Source organism: Lutra lutra, chromosome 4 (genome assembly GCF_902655055.1).
Source record: "Lutra lutra chromosome 4, mLutLut1.2, whole genome shotgun sequence".
NCBI lineage: Eukaryota > Metazoa > Chordata > Mammalia > Carnivora > Mustelidae > Lutra > Lutra lutra.
The window spans coordinates 53957598-53981610 of NC_062281.1; the positions used below are offsets into that span (position 1 = coordinate 53957598).

Sequence of the window (24013 nt, forward strand, 5' to 3'; positions counted from 1 at the left end):
CATTCTAAAGAAACAAGTATTTCTTCAGCTTCATTGCGATTTCTCTGCCTTATATAATCTTTATTAACCCAAGAGAGAAACTTCTTACATATGAAGTTTCTAGTTTCCTGAACTACTAATTCATACATAGTTATCTGTTAATAAGTTTAGATATCGGAAGGAAAAATTAATATTATAGGGATCTGGTACCTAAAGCTTACTTTTTTTTTTTTTTAAAGCAAAAGAGGAGACTGAAGAAGGGGTAGAGAAACATAGTAAGTGTGTAAATATTAAGGTGAATGTATGTGTGCGAGTGTGTTTTCCTGAGGCAGTTGGAAGGATGTCAGTGGAAGGGAAAAGATGAATATGTTAGGAGAGGCTAGAAAGGCATGGTGCTGAGTAGTCGTTTTGGCCACAATCTGCTGTTACATCTTTTGGCAACTCTCCTGATGGTCCCAGAAATCACAGGTTTTGTGTCCAATATCCTGCAACATCACAGAGTTTTCTAGCAGCTGGCTGGATTCTTCTAGGCACTGGTTAGGTCTGCAATTGCTTTGTTAGGCAAGCTGAACAAAAGACAGCCACTCATTTCTATTGAAAACGAGGACAGCATTAATTAATTTAGAAAAAGGGAGGAGTGAGGCCTTTTTAGTGGTATACTGAATTCACTGTAATTGAGGATTAAAATTTCCATAGGATTTTCCTGTCTATACCAGATACATTATAAACTGCTTGGTACTCCTAATCTTCATAACGTATGTTCTTTAATTTAAACAAGTCATTTACTCTTACCTCTTGTCTCACCTAGAAACATCCCAATGTTATTATTAAATCCATACCATTGCGAAGTCTAAGATAAATATGGTGGTTTATACATGCCAAATTCTAATCAGGTTTAGGTCATACCAAATAGCATGCTGACATTCCCAGGCATGGAAGGAAGGCTCAAGCAGCACCACTCAGAGAATCTTTCTCTCATACATACTAGAAGGTTCTCAGAACACAGTGTTTGCTCCTGATGATCATTGTGAGAACTCTGAATTGAGAACCAGCCAGAATGGCTTTTTCTCCCCTGTCCTGGTCCCTGTGGTCCCTTCCATTTGGTCAGATCTCTTCCTAGCATAACGAACTGTGTTGGTTACATTTCCCAACTAACCTCCCAGTTAAGGCTCATCCAAGAAATCCAAACACTAGGTCCTCTGTCATCCTTCTGACTCCATTTCATCCCACAGCTGAATTTTCTTTGCTGTAGATACAGCTTCTCTGAACACAAGCAATCAGAAAAAGTGAGTGTGGTATGGAGACGAAATGGAGGATAAGTGTAGATACAAAAATAAGAATGTTTCCAAGTGAGATCATATAGGAAATAAGAAAAGTGAGTTCAAATGGGAAAAAGATGAGAGTTTATATTATTTGAGTTTGTTGAATATGCCAGGTACTGCACTAAACATTTTATATCTATTGCCTCATGGAATTCTCAAACTCCCTGCCTTTGAAGTCGGTACTATTATTATTCTCACTATACAGCTATGAAAAAGAGATTCAGAGAAGTCAAGTAATTCACTCGAGGATACATGGCTAGTAAGTGAAGCAGTGGAGACTTGAATCTGCCTCTAGATGATGCCAAATGTTGGTTCACAGTTTTGAGTATTGTTTTTACTAATTCCAGAATCTGTGACATTTCAGGAAGTGTACAAGGATTTCTTAGATGCTTGTATAATATCTATGAGCCCCAGAATGAAGTCTTAATATAAGAGAATGTTCTTATCAAAAGCTTTATTGAAAGGAACCTCTCACTGTAGTGATTCACCATCCAGGTTGATGTCACATTTCTGTTTTTAGCAGTTTGGGGGGGTGCTCTACAGCAGAGGGGCTCACCACATCTTTGCTGCACTCTGCACCTCTTTTCTGGGCTCGCCTGAGTCTGGAGGAGGCCAGTCTATATGATATGACTCAGATGGTACCCCCAACCACTTAAGTCTTTTAATGATGTATTGTGTAGAAAGTGATACCATCACACATGGCTACGTCATGGTCTATGAGGAGGTTGTGTTGTGAGGAAATTATTCCTCCAGTAGAGTTCAAAGCCCCTGACAAGAAATTTCTAAATAAACTAGAACAACACCATTTTAAGACTACCATTTATTGACCACTTATTATGTGTCAAATGTGCTAAGAACTTTACAAACATTTTGTTGCATTCTCATTAAATCCCTAAGACCTATGTTTTATTGTCCTCATTTTAAAGATAAGAAAATTAAGCCTTGAGGAGGCTAAAGAATTTGCCTCAGAGTCTTACAACTATAGGTGTCAAAACCTAGACAGATATCTACCTATGTATCTGTAAAGTTTGCCCTCTTTTCCTGGACACTACCTCTCACTCAATGCATGCTCTGAGAGAATTTCATGAATGGGAGAGAAAAGGGACACTTCATAAAAAGCCACCAATTAGACATGTTACAAGTATGCATGTGGGGGTATGTGGCACATGTGAGAGTTATTTATTAAAACATCTGGCTTTTTTGAGGCAAAACAAGAGACTAAGAAATATAATTTGCCTTTGGTTCCATCACATTTAGAAAGCAATTCACCTCTGTTCTCCAATTTACAACTAGGGGGAACATCTGACATCTATCTTCCTTATAGGAATGTTTTAAGAGAAACTAAGATACGGAAAAATCATAGATATTTCTCGGTTGATAGGTTAATCTATCAATATCAAGTCATGTTAAAGAGTTTATATTCTCAGAAATAAATTGCTTCTTCCAAGAAGAAGTACAACATGACCAAGTTAACATTTGGGAGCAGGGGAAGGGGAGACATTGGCAGAAATAGGTAGAATGGATTGAAAGGAGTGAACCTTCTTTCAGTGTGTTGAGGTGACGGCAAGGGTATTGGAAGCACAGGAGGCCGGGTGTGTGTCGAGTGAGGGAAGATGGTGGAAATGTATGGGAGAACAGAAGCATCTGGACCAGGGAGGCAGGTGGAGGATGCTACATGCGCTCACTCTTTCTCATGATCAGAAATGTCAGAACAGAGCAATTCTTTCCAATTCCAAGTAGAGGACTTAAGATTTAATGGTAATATGAAATGGGTGTGTATCAGCACTCCTCTTTGTAGCAAATATATAACAGCTGATTTAGAAAACATTTTTTTCAAGTCCTTTCTAGCTCTAAGAAAAAAAAAAATTCTTTCTAATGTTTTAGGTAATATCTGGAATGAAGAGCATGCCTTACCGGCACATACTTAGCTATGCGGTGAGCTGGTTACCAGGAAGATATGCATGCAAATCTTCTCAGGTTATTATTTTTTTCTTTCTCTTGGTAGAAATCAGATGAGGATTTAAAAGCTGGTTGTAAATTGTAGTTAACTGTGTAGCCTTGTCCCAGTGACTTAAATTCACCGAGTCATGGTTTCTTCATTTGTGAAACTGGAATCATCATCATAATAGCATGAAAGGGATCTTGTCAGCATTAAATAAGTACAATCCATGTACAGTCAGTGTTCATATTTTATCATTTATCACATTTTAGCTGCATGGGTGCCTGTTATTGTGTGTTGAAGGATAAAATCTTCTGTGAAAGATTATGAAGGTCAAAGGAGACATAGCCCCATACAAGTATGCTTGTACTGTTTTTGCTATTTCCTCAATATTTACTTATTTATAGCAAAAGGTATAGGAAGACTAAGTTACTAGCATCCAATTATTCACTTTTCTGGTGTGGATTTTAGAAGGAAGTTTGATTCTCTTGAATTAGAACTTTTAAGGAATAATAATTAACATGCATCAGTACCAAATCAGTGCTTGAATAAAACAACATGAAATGAAGAACAAAGTTTAGAAAATAGATCTTAAATACCTGGGGCAATACTGATGAGCACTATTTTTTTATGTTATATATGCCAACCCCGTGGCCCTCTGACCAGAATATTCTACTTTATTGTGCATGTAAATTCTTTTATTCTAATTTATTATATGTTACAACAGAATCACTACCTCCTTTATTATTCCTCTTAACAGATCAAGGAACTGAAAGTCAGATGAGTCACACTGTATCACATAGGAGCCCCACAGTGCCAACAGAGCTTGTGGTGGGGTCAAGCACTCGGGCCACAGTCTTTCCATGGGGACTTTAGCAACATCGTCATCACCCTTCTGGGCTGCACACACAGCAGTGTCTTCTCCCACATCTAAACTTTCCACTGCGACCACATCTGGCTCCTTTTTCCTGACTCCAGTGTTACTATAAAGGACACATATAGAAACTTTGGATTGTGTTGTGAACTCATATTAGGAAATGTCTGCCCCAGCATGCACATGCACGTGCACGCGTGCGCGCGTACACACACACACACACACACACACTGGCACAAGTCTATGCAACAGTATTTGTACGTTTCTAGGATCCCAGCACTCACTCCTTCTACAAACCATTATTATTACCAGAAAGAAACCAGTGCCTTTCTTGGACCCTGTCTTTCTCCCCTGCTCTGCCCTGCACCTTAGTTTTGCCTCCAACATTTTAAAAAGCAACATTTATAATCTTTGAACACTACCTCAAAAACTAATGATGTACTACATATTGACTAACTGAACGTTAAAAAAAAAAAAAAAAAGGCAACACTTACATGTCAATCCATGACCTAAATCCAAGTCCTGGGAGTGGTCTGGGTAGACTCCTTCCCCACTCTCACCCTGAATCCCATCATCAACTGAGTATTATCCCATCAACGAGGCCTGTTTTTTTTCTGAGAGGTTTTGAATCCCTTTCCTTCTTAGGACTGCATTTGTGGAGACCCAAATCATTTCTTGTCCCAATAACTGGGGCCACATCTTAATTGGTCTGCCTGTTTCCCATCTTCTACTCCTCAAGGCTATCTCTTCATGCTGTTAGAATATAGTCTAGAAAGCCACGTTACTTCCATATGAAAATTCTTGAATGATTCTCATAATCTGTGGCAACATTTCTTGAGCATGCTTGATCATAAGAATCATAAAACATTTAGATTATGTGTCCCAACTTTAGAATCTCCAGAGTGATTCATAGAAGTCTGGGAAAATGTTCATAATTAAATATTGCCAAATAATGCCTAAATGCACCTTGTAGGGCATGCAGAATTCTCCAATACCTCATTCCTACTTAGTCTTCAGTGTTGTCCTGCTCTTTCCTGTCTTAAACACCCTCTCTAAACATGCTATTCTCTCACTTTCCATCCCACAATTACCCAGCACTTAGTGCTAAGTCCAGTTCTCTCCTCTGTGCTCGTGTTGTGCTCAGAACATTCTTGGGTCACTACACTGATTCAGTTAGAGTCAATTATCACTTGCCCTGACGGACAAGAGTTCAAATCCCTGTTGCTCATTGATAGTCGTGCTATTTCTGTCTGTGTTTCTAGATGCATCCAACAGAAACTGGCACCAGTGAACTTACCAGAGGGATGATTCACTGAAAGGACAGGATAGCTCACAGAACTGACAGAAAGGTGAGAGAATTAGGAAACAGGCAACAATCTAGGAAGGCTGGACAGCCACGGTCACTCACGGGAACTATCTTCTTACCCACTCTGATATCTGCTGTTGAACACATGGTGTTGCCAGAGTTGGATTCCTGATATGCCTGCTCTGCTCACAGAAAATTTCGTAGCTGACCTTGTGCTTATATTATTGTCTCAAGTCCCAACCAGATGCATCTCTTTGTTTGACTTAAGTCGTGTGCTCACATTCTAGCTCACTGGTTCTTTAAGTGTGATCTTCTTTGATCCCTACCTGAAAAATATCAACAACACATGGAACTTGCTAGAAATGTAAGTTCTTAAACCCCCAAGAAGTGGGGCCTGGCAATCTATTTCCATGTGGAAAAAAACCTTCTCTGTGATCCTGATGCATGTAGGCTAAGGTTTGATAACTGCCGTCGTCACTACAATGGGGCAGGAGGAAACAGTGTTTGACTTCTTCACATCAAGAGTGGGACCAAAGCCCGCATGCTGGGGGTTAGCAAAAGAGGAGAAGGATGTCCAGATGTTGAATAGAGAACACACAAAAGAAAGGAAGGATGTTCAGATATTGAATATTAAAGAAACGAATCCAACAAAAAGAATTATGTGCCTATAGTACCTTTTTTTTTTTTAACAATCCTCAATTTTAGGGGCGCCTGGGTGGCTCAGTGGGTTAAAGCCTCTGCCTTCGGTTCAAGTCATGATCTCAGGGTCCTGGGATCGAGCCCCACATTGGGCTATCTGCTCAGCGGGAGCCTGCTTCCCCCCTCTCTCTGCCTGCCTCTCTGCCTACTTGTGATCTCTATCAAATAAATAAATACAATATATTTTTAAAAAATCCTCAATTTCAGGAAGGCTGTGGATGTACCTGATATCCAAAAGATAAATAGGAGAAAATTCAAACTCAAAGATACCCAGCCCAATGTCACCGCATTCCATATTTTATTACTTCTCCTGACAACAGCAAATGCCTGATGTCCACTTCAATTTCATCAACAGGAAAATGCCCTCAGAGCTTAAGATCAGATATGAAAGTCGTTTTTATTTTTGCAGTTTTAATATCAACTATTGATGAAAGTTTTGTCTACAGTTCGAATGAGTAAAGGGTACTGCTTTTCCTGCCAGCTCTTTCTGCGAAAGTTGTAAGAGTAATCATGAAAATACTTGACTTTGACTGAGCAGATACTTCAAAACACCCATTGGTCCCATTTGGCCTTATCAGCCTCCAAAAAAAAAATATTATTTACACAACTCTTTTCACTTTGTCTTATAATAAAGCATCTTTCTACTTGAAAAATAGTAACATTATTACTGGTTTTATTATTAAAAAATATTTAGGGACACCTGAGTGGCTCGGTTGGTTAAGGATCTGCCTTGGGCTCAGGTCATGATCTCAGGGTCCTGGGATTGAGTCTTGCATTGGGCTCCTTGCTCAGTGGGGAGTCTGCTTCTCCCCCTCCTCTGCCGGCTGCTCCCCCTGCTTGTGCTCTCTTCTCTCTCTCTGATAAATAAATAAATAAAATCTTTTATAAAGAGTTAAAAAAATTAAAAAATAAAAAATATCTATTGCATGCTACTAGGTGATATTTACTGAATGCTTGCCGCAGGCTAGGCACCATTTTGAGTTCTTTACAGGTCTTAAGTTATTTACTATTACAATCCCAGCAATTAGGTACTAATGTTATCCCCATTTTCATATAAGGCAATTAAGAAAAAGTGGGAGTAATTGATTTTGACAAAGTCACACAGCTAGTAAGTGATGGAGCTGGGATCTTATTCAAGGCAGTTGGCTTTACCCTAGACCCCTTAACCACAACGTGATCAACTACCCCAGTGTTTGGGGGACTGAGAGGCCTCCTGGAATGTAGGGTTCTCAGCATTAAAACTGTGATGGTCCCAGGAACACCAAGATGACTGGTCACACTAAAACTGCCACAATGTTCTGCAAAATAAGTTTATGTCTTTCCCCCCTTGAACAGCATGATATGTCAGCTTGATGGCTGACACTCGTAGGTCCAAACAGTGGACCCACATAGGTGGATAGAACATATGAGTCTCAGATGTCTCTGGTCCACTATCATCATTCCAGAATGTCCATTGTGTAGAGACATCACTTAGTGTCTCCTTTCAGAAGACAAAACCCACTCTGAAGAACGTTGCTGTTCTGGAGATACCCCTGGACTTCCCCAAATATTCCAGTACACACTAGGGCAAGAGATTCCAAGAATCAATACCAGATTCCGAGAATTCCAAGAATTCAATCCAAATTGCTCCAGTGTTTTTCTTCAGAAACACATAAAACTGTTTCACAAGAAAAATCACTGGTGAGTTTCAAGTTTATAATTGGGAGTTATAAAGAGATAACAGAACAAGAACCTGGAGAGAGGGATATCGGGGAAAGAAAGAGAGAAGAATTAAAAAATTTAACAGTGAAGGAAGTTACTCAGCAGTTTACGACCCAGGAAACCAGCACACACAGCGTTCCTCGAACAGACTGTATTTCACAGCTGCACAGAGAGGACTGATTGCACCAGGTGATTGGAAGTACCCAGCTGCTGATCAGGGTGGAGGCAGTAATTCTCACGTTAAGCCTCAAGAAAGACTTTCAGCCTCCTAAAGTGAAATCGGGAGAGGTTCCTTCCTGATTGTGACCCTTTTATCAACTAAGCTACCTAAATACTGAAATCTAAAACAGAGGATCCTTCACTAATCTTTTCTGTCCTCTGTCCTCTCTCCTGTCTCCACAGACAATCATCCTTTAATTATTTTCCTGTTTGTTGAAGAGGCTGTCTTTTTACCATTGGACATTCCTTCCTGCTTTGTCGAAGATTAGTTGACCATAGAGTTGAGGGTCTATTTCTGGGCTCTCTATTCTGTTCCATCAATCTATGTGTCTGTTTTTGTGCCAGTACCATGCTGTCTTGATGATTACAGGTTTGTAATAGAGCTTGAAGTCCGGAATTGTGATGCCACCAACTTTGGCTTTCTTTTTCAATATTCCTTTGGCTATTCGAGGTCTTTTCTGGTTCCATATAAATTTTAGGATTATTTGTTCCATTTCTTTGAAAAAAAAATGGATGGGATTTTGAAAGGGATTGCATTAAATGTGTAGATTGCTTTAGGTAGCATGGACATTTTCACAATATTTATTCTTCCAATCCAGGAGCATGGAACATTTTTCCATTTTTTTTGTGTCTTCCTCAATTTCTTTCATGAGTACTTTATAGTTTTCTGAGTATAGATTCTTAGCCTCTTTGGTTAGGTTTATTCCTAGGTATCTTATAGTTTTGGGTGCAATTGTAAAAGGGATGGACTCCTTAATTTCTCTTTCTTCTGTCTTGTTGTTGGTGTAGAGAAATGCAACTGATTTCTGTGCATTGATTTTATATCCTGACACTTTATTAAACTCCTGTACAAGTTCTAGCAATTTTGGAGTGGAGTCTTTTGGGTTTTCCACATATAGTATCATATCATCTGCGAAGAGTGATAGTTTGACTTCTTCTTTGCAGATTTGGATGCCTTTAATTTCCTTTTGTTGTCTGATTGCTGAGGCTAGGACTTCTAGTACTATGTTGAATAGCAGTGGTGATAATGGACATCCCTGCCGTGTTACTGACCTTAGCGGAAAAGCTTTCAGTTTTTCTCCATTGAGAATGATATTTGCGGTGGGTTTTTCATAGATGGCTTTGATAATATTGAGGTATGTGCCCTCTATCCCTACAATTTGAAGAGTTTTGATCAGGAAAGGATGCTGTACTTTGTCAAAGGCTTTTTCAGCATCTATGGAGAGTATCATATGGTTCTTGTTCTTTCTTTTATTAATGTGTCGTATCACATTGATTGACTTGCGGATGTTGAACCAAACTTGCAGCCCTGGAATAGATCCCACTTGGTCGTGGTGAATAATCCTTTTAATGTACTGTTGAATCCTATTGGCTAGTATTTTGGTGAGAATTTTCGCATCTGTGTTCATGAAGGATATTGGTTTGTAATTCTTTTTTTTTTTTAAGATTTTATTTATTTATTTGACAGAGAGATCACAAGCAGGCAGAGAGGCAGGCAGAGAGAGAGGAGGAAGCAGGCTCCCCGCTGAGCAGAGAGCCCGATGCGGGGCTCGATCCCAGGACTCCGAGATCATGACCTGAGCCGAAGGCAGCGGCTTAACCCACTGAGCCACCCAGGCGCCCCTGTAATTCTCTTTTTTGATGGGATCCTTGTCTGGTTTTGGGATCAAGGTGATGCTGGCCTCATAAAATGAGTTTGGAAGTTTTCCTTCCATTTCTATTTTTTGGAACAGTTTCAGGAGAATAGGAATTAGTTCTTCTTTAAATGTTTGGTAGAATTCCCCTGGGAAGCTGTCTGGCCCTGGGCTTTTGTTTGTTTGGAGATTTTGATGACTGTTTCAATCTCCTTACTGGTTATGGGTCTGTTCAGGTTTTTTATTTCTTCCTGGTTCAGTTGTGGTAGTTTATCTGTTTGTAGGAAAGCCTCCATTTCTTCCAGATTGTCAAATTTGTTTGCATAGAGTTGCTCATAGTATGTTCTTATAATTGTTTGTATTTCTTTGGTGTTCGTTGTGATCTCTCCTCTTTCATTCATGATTTTATTTATTTGGGTCCTTTCTCTTTTCTTTTTGATAAGTCTGGCCAGGGGTTTATCAATCTTATTAATTCTTTTGAATTAATTAATTAATCTAATTAATTAATTAATCAAATTAATTTCAAATTAATTCTTTCAAATCCTAGTTTCGTTGATTTGTTCTATTGTTTCTTTGGTTTCTATTTCATTGATTTCTGCTCTGATCTTTATGATTTCTCTTCTGCTGGGTTTAGGGTTTCTTTCTTGTTCTTTCTCCAACTCCTTTAGATGTAGGGTTAGGTTGTGTATTTGAGACCTTTCTTGTTTCTTGAGAAAGGCTTGTACCACTATATATTTTCCTCTCAGGACTGCCTTTGCTGTGTCCCACAGATTTTGAACCGTTGTGTTTTCATTATCATTTGTTTCCATGAATTTTTTCAATTCTTCTTTAATTTCCTGGTTGACCCATTCATTCTTTAGAAGGCTGCTGTTTAGTCTCCATGTATTTGGGTTCTTTCCAAATTTCCTCTTGTGATTGAGTTCTACCTTCAAAGCATTGTGGTCTGAAAATATGCAGGGAATGATCCCAATCTTTTGATACCAGTTGAGACCTGATTTAGGATCCAGAATGTGATCTAGTCTGGAGAATGTTCTATGTACACTAGAGAAGAATGTGTATTCTGTTGCTTTGGGATGAAGTGTTCTGAATATATCTGTGATGTCCATCTGGTCCAGTGTGTCATTTAAGGCCTTTATTTCCCTGTTGATCTTTTGCTTGGAGATCTGTCCATTTCAGTGAGGGGAGTGTTAAAATCCCCTACTATTATTGTATTATTGTCGATGTGTTTCTTTGATTTTGTTATTAATTGGTTTATATAGTTGGCTGCTCCCACATTAGGGGCATAGATATTTAAAATTGTTAGGTCTTCTTGTTGGACAGACCCTTTGAGTATGATATAGTGTCCTTCCTCATCTCTATTATAGTCTTTGGCTTAAAATCTAATTGATCTGATATAAGGATTGCCACCCCTTTCTTCTGATGTCCATTAGCATGGTAAATTGTTTTCTACCCCCTCACTTTAAATCTGGAGGTGTCTTCGGGTCTAAAATGAGTTTCTTGTAGGCAGCATATAGATGGGTTTTGTTTTTTTATCCATTCTGATACCCTGTGTCTTTTGATTGGGGCATTTAGCCCATTAACATTCAGGGTAACTATTGAGAGATATGAATTTAGTGCCATTGTATTGCCTGTAAGGTGACTGTTACTGTATATTGTCTCTGTTCCTTTCTGATCTACTACTTTTAGGCTCTCTCTTTGCTTAGAGGATCCCTTTCAATATTTCCTGTAGAGCTGGTTTGGTGTTTGCAAATTCTTTCAGTTTTTGTTTGTCCTGGAAGCTTTTTATCTCTCCTTCTACTTTCAATAATAGCCTAGCTGGATATAGTATTCTTGGCTGCATGTTTTTCTCGTTTAGTGCTCTGAATATATCATGCCAGCTCTTTCTGGCCTGCCAGGTCTCTGTGGATAAGTCTGCTGCCAATCTAATATTTTTACCATTGTATGTTACAGACTTCTTTTCCCGGGCTGCTTTCAGGATTTTCTCTTTGTCACTAAGATTTGTAAATTTTACTATTAGGTGACAGGGTGTGGACCTATTCTTGTTGATTTTGAGGGGGGTTCTCTGCACCTGCTGGATTTTGATGCTTGTTCCCTTTGCCATATTAGGGAAATTCTCTCCAATAATTCTCTCCAATATACCTTCTGCTCCCCTCTCTTTCTTCTTCTTCTGGAATCCCAATTATTCTAATGTTGTTTCATCTTATGGTGTCACTTATCTCTCGAATTCTCCCTTCATGGTCCAGTAGCTGTTTGTCCCTCTTTTGCTCAGCTTCTTTATTCTCTGTCATTTGGTCTTCTATATCACTAATTCTTTCTTCTGCTTCATTTATCCTAGTAGTGAGAGCCTCCATTTTTTATTGCACCTCATTAATAGCTTTTATTATTTCAACTTGGTTCGATTTTAGTTCTTTTATTTCTCCAGAAAGGGCTTTTATCTCTCCAGAGAGGGTTTCTCTAATATCTTCCATGCCTTTTTTGAGCCCTGCGAGAGCCTTGAGAATCGTCATTCTGAATTCTAGATCTGACATATTACCAATGTCTGTATCGATTAGGTCCCTAGCCTTTGGTACTGGCTCTTGTTCCTTTTTCTGTGGTGAGTTTTTCCGCCTTGTCATTTTGCCCAGATAAGAGTATATGAAGGAGCAAAAAGCATACTGAAAGGGTGGCAAAGACCCCAGGAAAATGCACTTTAACCAAATCAGAAGAGACCCCAAATCGTGGGAGGGAGAAAGGGGATAGAAAGAAATTCAGGAAAAAAAATTTAAAAAAGAAAACAAAGAAAAAATATAAAAAAGAAAAAATATATATATATATAATAAACTAGTTATAAAAGTTAAAAAAGAATAGGGTAAAAGTTAAAAAAATTAGAAGAAAAAAATAAAAATAAAGAAAAATTAAATTAACCACAAGACTAAAGAATCATGGGGAGAAAACCATGAGTTCTGTGCTTTGCTTTCTCCTCCACTGGAATTCTGCTGCTCTCCTTGGTAGATGAACTTTGTCTTGGCTGGATTTCTTGTTGATCTTCTGGGGGAGGGGCCTGTTGTAGTGATTCTCAAGTGTTTTAGCCCCAAGCGGAATTGCATAGCCCTAACCAGGGGCCGGGCTAAGTAATCCTCTCAGGTTCTCTTTTGGGAGCTTTTGTCCTCTGAACGCTTCCCGTAGAGTTCCGGAGGACGGGAATGAAGACGGTGGCCTCCCAGTCTCCAGCCCGAAGGAGTTGAGAGCTCGGGGCCCCACTCCTCAGTGCGCCCTCAAAGAAAAGAGCCCAATCACTCCCGTCTCCCTGGCCTCTGGCCACAGTCCGAGCTCACCGAGCCTGTGACCGGTTCAAGGTAACCCTGAGCTGAGAGCACACTCCTCAGCTCTGTCTCTGTAGCCGGCTTCCCCGCTCTAATACCTGCAAGCTCTGTGACACTCAGACACCCCCGATTCTTCTGTGACCCTGCGAGACCTGGGGCGATGCTGACCCCGTGTGGGCTTCACCCCGGTTTAGCCTCTGGAGCGATGTCCCTCAGTGGAGCAGACTTTTAAAAGTCCTGATTTTGTGCCCGTTGCTCCGCCGTTTGCCGGGAGCTGGCTCCTCCCCCCGCAGTCTATATTCCCGTCGCTTTGGATTCACTTCTCCGCTGGTCCTACCTTTCATAAAGTGGTTGATTTTCTGTTTCTAGAATAGCTGTTCTTCTTCTCTTCGATCTCCCATTGGATTTATAGGTGTTTTCAATGGTTTGATAAGCTATCTAGCTGATCTCCTGCTATCTGATATAGTCTCAGCCTGCTACTTCTCCGCCATCTTGACTCCTCCCCAGTAGCATACTCTTTTGATTACTCTAGCTTTATAGTATATCTTGGAATCTGGGATTTCAATATTTCCAGTTTCGTTCTTCTTTTTCAAGATTGCTGTGGCTATTTGGGGTCTTTTGTGTTTCCACACAAATTATAGCATTATTTGTTCTAGTTCTGTGAAAAATGCTGCTGGTATTTTGATAGGGATTGTGTTGAATTTGTAGATTGCCTTGGGTAGTATGGACATTTAACAATATTTGTTCCTACAATCCGTGAACAGGGGATATCTTTCCATTTGTTTGTGTCATCTTCAATTTCACCAATATAATTTTAGAGATTTGGTGTTTCATAGTACAAGTCTTTCATCTCCTCGGTTAAGTTTATTCCTAAGCATTTTATTATTTTTGGCAAAATTATAAATGGTATTGTTTTCTTAATTTATCTTTGTGCTACTCCATTATTCATATATAAAGTGCAATATATTTCTGTATATTGATTTTGTATCCTGTGACCTTACTGAATTCATTCAGTAAGTTCTAGTAAGTTCTAAATTCAGTTCTAGTAGTTTTTTGGTGGAGCCTTTAGGGTTTACTATATATAGTATCATGTTATCTTCAAATAGTGAAAGTTTTACTTCTTCCTTACCAATTTCAAAAGACCATCCTGAATTAGTCCTTAATGGCTTAAAATGAAACAATCATTTAATCTGCTCACAAATCTTTAATCTCGGCAGAATTTAATAAAGACAACTCGTGTCTTCTCCATGCAGTGTTAGCTAGGACAGCTCACCTAAAGCTGAAGAGTCTCTCTCCACGTTGGCATACTCACTGACTGGCAGTTTGGTGCTACCTGTTGCTTCCTGTCTGCTGGGAGGCTTGTCCTTCCTCATAATATGGTGGTTGGGTTCTCTGAGAAAGAGGTAGTACAAACCACCATATTATCACAGCAACACTTCTGTTACACAGTCTGCTCTATTTCTCATATGGGCTAGAGTCTGTTGGTCAGAAAATTACAGACATCAGATTCAACGGAATGTGCACCTGTTCATGGGAGGAATGCTAGATAATTCTGGGGCCATGTTTTGAAACTACAAATGTGGCAATGTTTAAATTAGCATTTTTCTTATTATTAGTGCTGACGAGTATCTTTTCACAAATCTAAAGGTTGTTTATATTGTCTATTTTGAACTGTCTGTTCATCCCCTCCCTGGTCTATTTTTTTATTTTTCATATTTTTTCTTATTTATTTCAAGGATGTTTTTATGTAAAAGGAAGGTGATCCTTTCCTTTGTAATGTGAGTTACAACTAATTTTTCCCAGTTTATCACTTGTCTTTTATATTTGTTTATAATATTTTACCTCATGCAGAAGTTATTTTTTAATGTGGCTGGATTTTATATTCTTGTTTTATGGTTTATGGATTTGAGTCTGTAATTAGATCTCCCTTCTTTATAGGAGTTTACTCAAGTTTTTATATTGTATTTTTATTGTTTTATTTTTTACATTTAAACACTATTCATTTGGAATCATTTGTCTTAATATATGCTTGAGGTATGTTCATTTTTCAAAATGAACTGGATAGGGGCACCTGGGTTGCTCAGCCAGTTAAGCATCTGCCTTCAGCTCAGGTCATGATCCCAGGGTCCTGGTGAAGCCCTGAGTCTGTCTCACTGCTCAGCAAGGAGTCTGCTTCTCCCTCTGCCCCTACCGCTGCTCCCGCTCATTCTTTCTCTCTGCCTTTCAACTCCTTTTAATGTCAAAACCTCTAATTTCTTTTTAGTTTCTTAAAAGCTCAGTGGTTGATGTTTTAGCTCACTGTGATGTGACAGTGAACATTATTTAATTTTTCCTGATGTCAATGGAATGCTTCTTGAGTTTTCCCATAAAACATGCTGCCAGCTCAGTGTTTTTTGGGGGGAATTATTAATGATGATCATATGCTGTTTCCCCTTGAATCTATCAAATGATGACTTAACAGTTTATAATATTGAATGTTATATTTGTTTCATAAAATGTACTTAGGGACTTTTTCCCCCTATGATCTAAAACCATTTAAATAACATTGAGTTACATGCTCTCTAAAGGTTTTGTGGAATTCTCCTGGGAAAACATTTGAAGGAACAAAAGTAACTTGTATGTTTTCCATTTCTTCATTGGAAATCTGTCTGCTAAGGTTTTTTTTTTTAATCTTTTTGATGAATTGTGGTATATTATATTTTTCAAAATATATTTTATTCAGGGTTTCAAAATTATTTGTATAAAAACTTTAATGATTCTTCTAATTTCTTCTTGCTCTGTGAATTACCTTAACATTTGTGGCCTGAGAATTTTATAAACTCACTTCCATGACCTGAAAGGTTAAATTATTCCTATTTTTATTTCCAGTTCTTGAAGGGAAATTTTCCATTAAAATATTATTCTCCTGTGCTTTATTTAATTCTTGCCACCATACTCTGCATGATAGATTTATCCAGATAATAATTCTATCCTCTTATGAATATTAAAGTCTACTTTAACTGGATTTAAATGAAATTCTTTCCTAGAAAGGCATCTTGGTGATTATGTACGGAGTATTTTAACTGTTCAAATAAGGTCACAAGCTCCTCATAATCTCTCCTTAAGAGTGCATAAAACATAGCTCATGTTATAAACAATATTTTTAAGGATTTTATTTAAGAAATTTTAAAGGATTTTACTGAACTTGAAAGACTACCAATAAAAGTTCATGAATTCAACCAACTTACAAGTTGTCTGCATGGGAATGCAAGTTGGTGCAGCCACTTTGGAAAACAGTGTGGAGATTCCTCAAGAAATTAAAAATAGAGCTTCCCTATGACCCTGCAATTGCACTACTGGGTATTTACCCCAAAGATACAGATGTAGTGAAAAGAAGGGCCATCTGTACCCCAATGTTTATAGCAGCAATGGCCACGGTCGTCAAACTGTGGAAAGAACCAAGATGCCCTTCAACGGACGAATGGATAAGGAAGATGTGGTCCATATACACTATGGAGTATTATGCCTCCATCAGAAAGGATGAATACCCAACTTTTGTAGCAACATGGACGGGACTGGAAGAGATTATGCTGAGTGAAATAAGTCAAGCAGAGAGAGTCAATTATCATATGGTTTCACTTATTTGTGGAGCATAACAAATAACATGGAGGACAAGGGGAGATGGAGAGGAGAAGGAAGTTGAGGGAAATTGGAAGGGGAGGTGAACCATGAGAGACTATGGACTCTGAAAAACAATCTGAGGATTTTGAAGGGATGGGGGGGTGGGAGGTTGGGGGAACCAGGTGGTGGGTATTAGAGAGGGCACGTATTGCATGGAGCACTGGGTGTGGTGCAAAAACAATGAATGAATTGTCTGAACAATGAATACTGTTACACTGAAAAGAAATAAAAAATTTTTTAAAAAAAGTAGTCTAGGGGCGCCTGCGTGGCTCAGTGGGTTAAAGCCTCTGCCTTCAGCTCGGATCATGATCCCGGGGTCCTGGGATCGAGCCCCACATCAGACTCTATGCTTGGTGGGGAGCCTTCTTCCTCCTCTCTCTCTCTGCCTGCTTCTCTGCCTACTTGTGATCTCTGTCAAATAAATAAATAAAAATCTTTAAAAAAAAATAAAAATAAAAATGTAGTTCGATCATTGCTCTATTCAGCAGCACATACTAACGCTGGGATGATACAGAGAAGATTAGCATGGCCCCTGCACAAGGATGACTCCCCCAAAAATGTAGCAGTTGAGAAAATGGAGGCACTGAGAGGCTTATCGTTTTTCCCTGCTACACACAGCTATTGATGGCTGAGCTGAGTCTAGAGTCCGGGTTTCTCAACTTCCTCCTTCTTAGATCTTACAGTTTAGTAGTGGAGACAGATGGATGAGGCAAATACAAGGAAGTGGTCATGAAAACCTGAACAGGGCCTGGAAGGCTAAGCAAACTTTGCAGGAGAATGAAGGGCTTCCCACCAGAGGCTACCACCAGAGCAAAGACCAAAGGGGCAGAGTACCCAGAAGCAATGACCCAGGACTCAATCCAGAAGTTGGAGAGCATTGTGCTAAATAAAATAAGCCAGCACAAAAACACAAGCACTGCATGATCTCACTTCTATGTGCAGTCTAACATAGTCAAATTCAGGGAAGCAGACAGTAGAATGGCTGTTGCCAGGAGTGAAAGAAATGAGGTGATATTGGTCAGAGGGTTCAAAGTTTCAGTTATGCAAGATGAAAGAGTGCTGGAGATACAACAGCATAGTGACCATAGTTAACAATACTATATTATACACTTGAAATTTGCTAAGAAAGTAGATCTTGAATTAAATCACACCCCCTCCCCCTGCACACAAAATGGTTACTATGTAGAGGTGATGGATAAGTTATTTAGCTTGATTGTGGTGATCTTTTCACAATGCATACTTGGTATCAAGGCACTGAGGGACATCTGGCTGGCTCAGCTGGTAGATCATGGGACTCTTGCTTAGGGTTGTGAGTTCAAGCCTCATGTTGAATGTAGAGCTTCCTTAAAAAAAAAATCAAGTTGTACACCTGAATTATTTTTAATTTTTGTATGTCAAAGATACCTGGTAAATTTTTAAAAAGAAAGAAATTAGATAGTAGGTATGGCTGGAGAAGAGGTTACATGCCTGGAGCAGGAAGAAAAAACAAATAAAAGAGATGGGGCAGAGATCATGAGAGTTGTTTTTTTAAGTAGGCTCCGTGCCCAGCATGGAGCCCAACGCAGGGCTTGAACTCAGGACACTGAGGTCAATACTTGAGCTGATATCAAGAGTCCGATGCTTAGCCAGCTGAGCCACATAGGCACTCCAGAGAAATGGAATTTTTTCTCCATGTAATAGGAAGCTTTAGACACATCCCTCTCAGGGAATGAGCTAAAGGACTGAATCTCAGGAAGTAGAAGGGAACAAACTTTATAGTGCTTGAAGTTTTTATCCTGTGCATTTATTACTTTTTAGAGAGAAAAAGATTCAAACAAAAATTAGTCATTAAGGGCACCTGGGTGACTCAGTGGGTTAGGCTGCTGCCTTCGGCTCAGGTCATGATCTCGGGGTCCTGGGATCGAGTCCCGAGTTGGGCTCTCTGCTCAGCAGGGAGCCTGCTTCCCTCTCTCTCTCTCTCTCTGCCTGCCTCTCTGTCTACTTGTGGTCTCTCTCTGTCAAATAAATAAATAAAATCTTTTAAAAAAATTAGTCATTAAAACCAATGCAACAAAGAAAGATTTATCTGAGCAGCAACCCCCACAAAGGAAAAAGGAAGAATCCTGTGTTTACCAGTGAGGGCAAATTCCAGTTAAAAGATTCATATTTTTTCCAACTTGAAGAGACTGCCATAGGAAGGTTTCAGAGAGACAGTTTAAGTCTGAAATCCTCTGGGCTGTTTCTTCTTTTGTGTAAGGCACAGATGGAGGAAGAAAGAGCTCAGGGAGAAACATCTCCAAGACCTGAAACAATCCATATGGTTTCATAATTCCCTATTAGGCAATAATTCAGGCTCCAGAGAGAGGGGGAGAGAGAGACTCAATATCCATGATGCCATATAACCTCATTCATAAATAATAAAGACAAAAACACCTGTTAGAACAGAGTCAGTGGGAAAGAACAAGTTTAAAGGAGATAATTGAACCCATCCGCCAAGAATGTCGCATTTCTTGCATTTTTGTATATAAAGTCAATGAGTAAGCCAGCTGAGAAGGTTTTACCCAAAGTGTCTAGAAAGGTTCTGGGTCCAGGATGCTTACAATGAAACCTATGTACCCCAAATCTAATTGATAGCAGAGATTTTGTAATTTTTTTTCATCTATGTGTAATGGATAGACTGGATTTTAATTCTGAGTTCTCATGATGATTCTGTGGAAAAGGATCTCAAGACAAAGTAAAATAAGCCTCCTCTACACACAACTATTGCAAAAATCAATATAACTCAACTTTTCTCTCTGAACTTAGCCACATGAAGATGGATGGCCCTTCTCTATTGAAGAATTAGCTCAACTGATACCAGAAATTTAACTTTAAAAACCAGTTAACATTCATTTTTGTGGTTTTTTCCCCCATAGCACTTGCTGTCTTTTAAAATGAGTTGAGCAAGTTGCCAGCCCGTTCTTCATGTTAATCCTTTCAAGCATTTGAGATGTTGCCAGAGCATGTACTGATATTATAAAATCATTAAGTAACAGATTTTCAGTAATTTATTACAAGGAAGGAAGGAAAGAAGGAAGGAAGGAAGAAAAAGGGGAAAAGAATGAATGAACCAGCCACAAATCCTAGAGAATGCCCTCTGTTCTTTTTTTTTTTTTTTTTTAATGTGTTTGTTTCTTCTTTTATTTTCCCATCCTGGTAACATTTGTTAAGAAAGTGGTAATGCATTTTAAAGGCTATTATGTCTTAATATCACCTTATAGTAATAACTCTTGATAAAGGCTTCCATTTCAACTTAGAAATTTAAAGGTCAGATCAATATCCACAGCAGCAAAATGACAGAGGCGCCTTTCAAAAGAACCGGGAACTACCTCTTCGGTGCTCTGGCTTAAGTTTTCTGAGCATAGTGATCAGGGATAAAAAGCAATGACAGGAATCAGTATTGACTTTCTCCACGTTTTGTGGAAGATGCAGAAATGATAAAAAGTCAGCGATTATTTTACTTTCATGGTTAAATTTTCTATGGTCTGTTTAAGTAGATCACAGTGATTGCTTTCTTCTCTCGCCCAATCAAAGCTAGAAGCAGAGGAAATATTTTTAAAGTGCTCTTTTGGGAAAATATATTGAAAAGAAGAAGCTAATGGAAAGAAAATGGAACTAAATACAACCTATAATTGTTAAATATAGATGTCCTGGTGGCCAGGTTGGTGTTTCCTCATTAGATTTTAACCCCAAAATTGATATCTTTCCCATCAAAACATGGAAAACTGAAAGTGTAGGAAATAAATGATGAAGGTAAAATCTGTTTTTGTTTTGTTTTGTATTTAAATTTAAGTAGTCAGGTAGCCATACTTGAATACTGACTAGCTCTTTTGAATACATAAATAAGATAATATTATATTTAAATGTTAATTTCATCCTCTGAACTATGTCATTTTGATGAATAATTCTTTCCCCTCCTTTTTAGGAGTTTAAGGATTTGCTCCAAGATTTACATTCATAACTTTGCCCATTTATCAATAATTTACATTATTTTAAATTATTTGTATCTCCTTGTGAGAATCTGACCAAAATCTTACCTTTATAGGTGACTCTTATTCAATAGTGGCAAAAATTGAAATCTTTGGGTGCCTGGGTGGCTCAGTGGGTTAAGCCGCTGCCTTCGGCTCAGGTCATGATCTCAGGGTCCTGAGATCGAGTCCCGGATCCGGCTCTCTGCTCCGCGGGGAGCCTGTTTCCCTCTCTCTGCCTGCCTCTCTGCCTACTTGTGATCTCTCTCTCTGTCAAATAAATAAATAAAAACTTAAAAAAAATTGAAATCTTTTTCTCAAGAGGCTTGTAATTAATTTCATGAGTGTTTCCAGCTCACTTCCCTGCATCTCAGTGACCTCATCGAAAAATAGAAAGATTTGGATGGATAACTTTTAAGGATAATTCTGCTCCTAAAATATCTTTCTTACATTTATATAGTTTAAATGGACTATTTTTCTTCTCTTTAGCTTGGTGGCCTACTTTAATCTGCACCTGAAGCAAGATTTCCTTTCAACATTTATGATGTTTCACTATCATATTTCCTGTAGTTATGTTCCCACATTTCATTTATTTTTGATTTAGATATAATTGGCATATAACACTCCATTAGTCTTAGATGTACAACATAGTCATTTGGTATGTACATGTATTGCAAAATGACCACCATAATACATCATTAACATCCATTGCCATACATACTTTTTTTTTCTTGTGATGAGAACTTTTAAGATCTATTTTTTAACAATTCTAAAATATACCATACAGTATTTTTAGCTATAGTCCCGTATTTTATTTTTTTAAAGATTTTATTTATCTATTTGACAGAGATCACAAGTAGGCAGAGAGGCAGGCAGAGAGAGAGGAGGAAGCAGACTCCCAGCCCGACTAGGGGCTCGATCCCAGGACCCTGGGATCATGACCCGAGCCAAAGGCAGAGGCTTTAACCCACCGAGCCACCCAGGCACCCCTATAGTCCCATATTTTAAATGACATTATCTATTTCCAACTCTTTGGCCACAGAGGAGATTTCCTTTTAATGATCCATTAAACCTTTGGTGAATTTTAATGATCCAAAGTTTCTCTCCCTCTCTCCACTGAGGAAGGCTTATTCACTCAGTTCTAACATCTACCAAAAAAGAACCATCTCTGCTTCAAAAGGTCCAGAGCAGAGTAGCCCAAGTATTAACAGTGATGTAGAGATGACTGTCACGTTAACACAAACAACAAAGTTAGGAATCTATGTGGAAAGATGATTTGTGAGTAGTTAGATTTGTAATTTGTTTAAGGTTCAATAACTAAAGCCCATAATCACAGGAAGAGTACACAGGTAGTGAGCACAACCATTCAAAACTAGTAGTAGGATACCGAGCGGGAACCTCATTACATGGAGATCATTCCATTTAGTGCACCCCTCTCTAGTTCCCGTCTCCACAGCCAGAGCCTTCAGGATCTTCAAGTTACTCCTTAACCAATATGAAGCCAGTTACAATGGAAGCAGGAGGCAACACTGGAGCTCAAATGTAGGGACATGAGGAAGAATTACATTACACAACCCAGACTAACACTTTACTTCCAAAATGTGGCATGATAGTTACTGTAGTCTGCCTCCAATATGTGTTCTCCCTTTACTTCATGGTAATTGAGATAAATTACCAAAAATGGAAATGTCCATTTCTTTGCTGGGCAAATGGTTTAGGACATCAAAACTGCATTTCCCAGGGGTGCCTGGGTGGCTCAGTGTTTTAAAACCTCTGCCTTCAGCTCAGGTCATGATCCCAGCAGGGTCCTGTGTTCAAGCCCCGAGTCGGGCTCTCTGCCCCGCAGGGAGCCTGCTTCCTCCCCCTCTCTCTCTGCCTGCCTCTCTGCCTACTTGTGATTTCTCTCTCTGTGTCAAATAAATAAAATCTTAAAAAAAAAAAAAAAACTGCATTTCCCAGACTCCGCTGTGGTTTGGGGTGGTCATATGCTTACGATGGTGTTTTGGCCAATGATATGTAAGTGGACGTTTCCTCTGACAGCTTCTCTCATACTCCTTATGAATGAGCACACCTGCTGCTGTCTTTCATCCCTTCCTCCTTACTGTTTCCTGGAACACAGATGTGACATCAGCACCTAACGAGAAGGGCACACACACATGAAGGTAACCTGGTGAGCTAGGATAAGGCTGAGTCCCTGATCAGTGGGCTCACCATGGATCAGTGCTGCCTTATGAACCCTGCATTGCACACCTCTGAACTTTACGTGAAAGAAAGTTCTATCTTGTTTAAGCCATTGGTATTCCAGGACCCTAACATGTAGTGAAATCCAATCTCAACAAATGTGGGTAGTGAGTCAAAATATAATGGACTTTTATAAAAGTCTTATATAAAGCTGGTGTGACAGATCTAAAACCGGCTCAGAAAATAACTAGAAAGACTTCTAAGTTGTTCCTCATCTTCATGGTTGAGAGCCAGAAACCCAACTGCCATCCTATAGACCATCCCTGTGGTCTTAACTGGGGGCCTAATTCTGTTCTGGGTGATCATATGTCTGACTTAATCCTTACACACTTCTGGGGACTTTATGCCGAATATCCTGAGAGCAAGATTAATGCCCCAGAACTGCCCAAATAAGTAATTCTAATCAAAATAAGCCTCTTCGTAGTTATCTCAGAAACTATTTCTTTTCCAGGTGATTCTATCTATGAATAAAATACCTCTGAAAGAGTGTTCCTCCTGGGTATGGGGGTAAAAATTTGAGTAATGGTATTTGATTACATCATTCCAATTCAGTGTTCCACTGACTAAATGTTAGCAGTAGATGTTCTGCCACAGTCTTAGAGAGGGTAAAAATTCAGATGGTGATGGAATTTTCCAACACTTCTGTGTCAATTTGGATCTGCACAACTCTTACCATTGGACATTGTTTTCCATTTCCTAAATGGATCAGAGATCTCCATCATTTACATAGATTTCCTTTATTAACCCAAGGAACTTTGACAAAACAAAAGTAGTTTACAAGCATTTAAATTCTCTCTTCCTTGCAACCCCCTATTGTCATCTCTCAGGTTGATAGGAAGCTTCCTTGAATATTTCAGGATATCCTTTCTTTTAGTTTTTTGTTCTTGCATGTCCTAACTCAGTGTTGCCTGTATAAATCACACTTTGTACACTTACATGCAATTAATCGAAATGCTTTCTTACAACACCTTTTAAGCAACACCATCTCATTTCTGGTCTTGTAGTCACTAACAGAGTTTCTTTTCATTTTTACATAACACAGTAATGATGTCCATTTCTAATTTCAATAACTTACTTGCCTTTACTTGGCATTAATCTATTGTTTGGTTGCACTATGTACCATTGTTAGTGGGAATGCAAGATGGTGTAGC

The 24013-nt window shown here is 38.9% G+C and overlaps 1 non-coding gene across 1 annotated transcript; it reads left to right on the forward strand.

Annotated features, from left to right (window-relative positions):
* The first annotated feature begins 17109 nt into the window (after positions 1-17109).
* On the forward strand, positions 17110-17212 carry LOC125099492 (U6 spliceosomal RNA). Its single transcript, XR_007127217.1, has one exon. It is a non-coding gene; the product is annotated as a U6 spliceosomal RNA (small nuclear RNA).
* The last annotated feature ends 6801 nt before the right edge of the window (positions 17213-24013 follow it).